The following is a 4,433-nucleotide window of genomic DNA, read 5'->3' as shown; positions in this document are numbered from 1 at the left end:
GAGGACATTTCCGACAAACTAGTGATCCTCGGAATTTCCTCGGAAATTTATTTCCTCGGAATTCCGACGGAAAATTCCGAGGGATTTCCGAGGAAAAAATAAATTCCGAGGAATTATTTCTGACGACGTGTTTCGTCGGTATGTCGTCGGAATAACGATATTCCGACGAAATTCCGACAATTTTTTCCCTCAGAATCCTTGATGTTTTCTTGTAGTGTGAGTTTTAATAAATTCATGAGTTTTATATTTTTAAAGTTAAAATCATATATATATATATATAACAAAATTTATTACGTTTTAGTTTTATATGATAATATAAGAATTAAATTTTTACATTTTATCTAAAACATTTTTAAAAGAGAAATGACATTATAAATATACATTATGTTATTGTTGAGATGAAGACCAATGAGCGAAGATATAAAGTTTTGGGGTTCAATGAATTGTTTGTTGAAATTAGAAGTGCTTATTGAGAGAAGTGCAGTGAAATGTATGAAGTGCAGTGAAGTACAATTATGTGTAGTAAAGTGCAACGAAGCGCACTGAAGTGCAACAAAGTACAGTGAAGTGCAGGAAGAGATATATAGGTCTGGACAGGCTGGAAAGATGCCAAAGCATGTGAATCTCTTTATTGGTTCAAATATTGACTTTGACCTCGCATGCTTCTGTTTTTAGATACATTGAACCTAGACAAGCTTGTATCTCTATTTATCTTCTAAACTCTCAAATTGTATGAATTAATGAAGTTTTGAGTCTCTCTCTATTCTCTCTCTAAAATTTATTTATTCTCTTAATCTCTCTAATCTTTACTTTGATTATCTCTAATTAATATTAAAAACACTCTAAAACACAAAAGTGTTTAGTTATCGTCTCTCACAATTTCATTGATCTCAGATTATGTGTTTGTTTAAACATTTTAAATTTTTCTCAGTATATCACATTTAAATTACTAAAAAAATTATTTAGTATTTTCAAAATTTAAATTATTTTATTATTATATTTATTGTATAATAAATCGTTAATAACTTATTTGATGATCAAATTGATCTTAGTTCAAATTTATATATTAAATAATATAATAAATGATCTGATCTAAATTAAAATTCTGAACATGTCATGAATTAAGTTGAGCAAGTTAATTCATATTGACACCTCTAAACACAAAAGATACTTGTCTATGTGTTAATAGCTTCAAAATTAAGTATGTATTACTTTAAGTGTTTTCTAAAAAGAAGGATTAGGATAATGTCCGCATATAATTTTGATCTAAAATTAATGTCAAAAGAAATAATGCCCAATAAAAATAAAACAAACAGTCCAGAATAAAGTTTAGAGTATCAAGATCTAAAATAAAATGTTGAGTAAAAGTAAAAAAAATTAATCAAAGTTAGGTAATTGAATTTATCTGGAGTGAATGATAAAATTTTAAATGATCAAACTCGAAGTTAATATTCTGGACGGATGTAAAACTTATTTAAAGGAAAAAAATCAATACTTTGGAAAAGACCAAAATTACTAATGTAAGTACAACCAAGGAAGCCTACTGGATTTTAGTAAAATTCTATAAGTTTTCTCTAATAAAACTTTACTCTTTATTTTATTACTCTCATTATTTACGAATCATACCTCTAATATTTAATAAAATAAAAACAATATACTTTTACACCATTATGTCGCCTCTGCCAATAATATTATTCGCATAAGATATAAAGGCGAAACATTTTCTTGCTTAAATCCCTTGAAAATAATATTACACCATATAATTTTCAAATAAAAAAATGTAAATTATTAAATGTAGCGTAGTGGCATTATGAAATCTGATATGTCAATAAGTTAATTGAAATTCATACTTTAAATTGTATTATTCAACATTTTTTTCTAAACATGTCACACTCTTTGCTGAGGTCAGTGTAAGACCAGAGCGAGTATAAACTTCCATCAACTTTTTGATTTTACCTACAAAGTGTCCAACGAACTCATCCTCTTATCAAACTTCTGCATTTCCTATTATTAAAAAGGAACTATGATTTCTGTCACAGAATTTGTTATGTGCATTGATGAAAATGTCAATGGAACTTCAATTGGAGCCGAAGTCGTCAACAGTGATCAAGCATTTGTGTATGCTCAATCTGTTTCTGAACAAATGGTGACAGTGATGATGACTATGATTATGCCCCAGCAGCATGAATGGGTCGGATACATGAACCATGATTTTGTACTTTTTATGTTAATGATATAACGCCCTAGGACTTCTGTTATGTTAACGTACTTAATATTTATATTATGGATGTCAATTAAATAAACTAGCATAAAAGTACATGATTTTGTACGTTGTCTCACGTAATACCAATAAATAAATTAGTTCAAAGCAGATTGTGTATTTTTAACGGATTTCATATTAATTTTTTTATGTTAACATGGAAAAGTCTGTAACATCCCAAAACCCTAATGCTCAATTATGTGTTGTTGAAAAGAAAAGAAAAAAAAACTCATTATGATTACAATCTATTTGTTGTATGTGTGCTCGTCGTTCTTTGTTCTTCAGATATGTGTGTCAAATATACTTCTCCTATATCCAAATTTGTACCATCAAGCCGAGCTAAGGTGAGGATTCAGTTGTGAACTCTTCTCATATTTTGAAATCCTTCAAGAAGATAATTCTTTGTTAATGTTGTCAAGGTTTAGTTTAGGATGATATTGATATTGTGAAATGTTAGATCTAGTTGTTGATTTGTATTGATGTGATGAAAAACACCTAGACTCAATTAGGTTGTTAAAGGATAATTTGTTGTTCGATGTGAATGATTATGCTGATGAGTTGTGTGATGTAAATGATTTTTTATAAGGTTATTGTAACATCCTAATTTGTGATATATGGAAAGGCTTAAGAGGATTGATTTGGCTACCTATATCACCAAAGTTGATTTACCTTTTCCATCACACATCCGTTTAGAACTCCAGAGTTAAAGCTTGCTTGAGCTAGAGTAGAGAAATGATGGGTGGCCTATCGGGAGGTGATTCACGATACCGTGTGAGTGAGGCCAAAGCACGGGGAAAGGTCGGGTAGTGATTGCATGGTCAGTAAACAATGATTTCGGGCCTTGAAAAAGTTAACTGACCGACCGTTAGAACAGAATGGGGCCCACGGACCGAGTGAGTGGGCGTGGGTGGCTTATTAGCCGTGGGCGGGTTGGAGCATTACAAGTGGTATAAGAGCTGGTTAGCCATCTCGGTCCTAACCCGAGAGGCGTCTTGAGACTTGTCGTGGGGCACAACGTGGATGATGCGTTCTTTAAGAAGGGAGAAATTGTAACATCCCGAGTTGTGATATATGGAAAGGCTTAAGAGGATTGATTTGGCTATCTATGTCACCAAAGTTGACTTACCTTTTCCGTCACATATCCGTTTAGAACTCCAGAATTAAGTGTGCTTGAGCTGGAGCAGTGAAAGGATAGGTGACCTATCGGGAAGTGATTCACGATACTGTGTGAGTGAGATCAAAGCACGGAGAAAGGTCGGGTGGTGATTGCAGGTTCAGTAAACAATGATTTCAAACCTTGGAAAAATTAACGGACCGACCGTTGGAACGGAATGGAGCCCACGGGCCGAGTGACAGGCGTGGATGGTCCATTAGCTGTGGGCGGGTCGGAGTGTTACAGTTATGTTTAAAGATGATGTTAGGAATGATGCGTTGTGTGATGTTATGACACCAAGAGAAAGTGTAGTCAGAGAAGTGATGAGATTAGGATAGTGGGCGCTGCTAAAATCGGATCATGTCGAGTCTGGGCATAAGTGATTATAGTGATAACAAGGTCGATAATTGAGGCGGTCATCAAATCAGTAGCTGAACCAGGAGCCAGCCAGTTGCACCAAGCAGCTAACCCAAAGACCGACCAGGATATGTGTTCAGTCAAAAAGGCATATCTCACCAACCCGGAGGAATTTTGCCATGAAACTAATTTTCATGCATTCTACACTCAACAAGGAATCAATCCCAATTGGAAGAATCATCAAAGCTACTCGGACTAGAATGATATGAATTTTATAAACCGGAGGTTCTTCATCCCGTCCAGCTGCGAGCATCCGAGTTTAGAAGTTGTTTCAAGCCAAACAAAGAAGCGTTCCGGCCAAAACCAAAGCATGGACTTCAATATGGATCTTTTATCAAGCCAACAAGCCAAGAACGAAGAGAAAAGTCCTCGAAAATATGGAGTTATGATCAATTTCTCAAAACCGGATAAACCAGTTCTGCACTTGTCCTATTTGGAAGCTGGCCGGTTCAATCAATTGCAAACAAGACATTGGCGACCAGGAGAGGTTTATAATCATCTGAGAAGTATATCCAACGATCCAGGAGGAGTAGAAGATTTCTTACCATGCACCAAAGCCCACATGATCAGGAGGATCTATTTATGGCCACACTTACCTTATTT

The sequence above is a fragment of the Brassica oleracea genome, chromosome C8 (assembly GCF_000695525.1).
Source record: "Brassica oleracea var. oleracea cultivar TO1000 chromosome C8, BOL, whole genome shotgun sequence".
Classification (NCBI taxonomy): Eukaryota; Viridiplantae; Streptophyta; class Magnoliopsida; order Brassicales; family Brassicaceae; genus Brassica; species Brassica oleracea.
Note: the sequence above shows the minus strand (reverse complement) of the source record.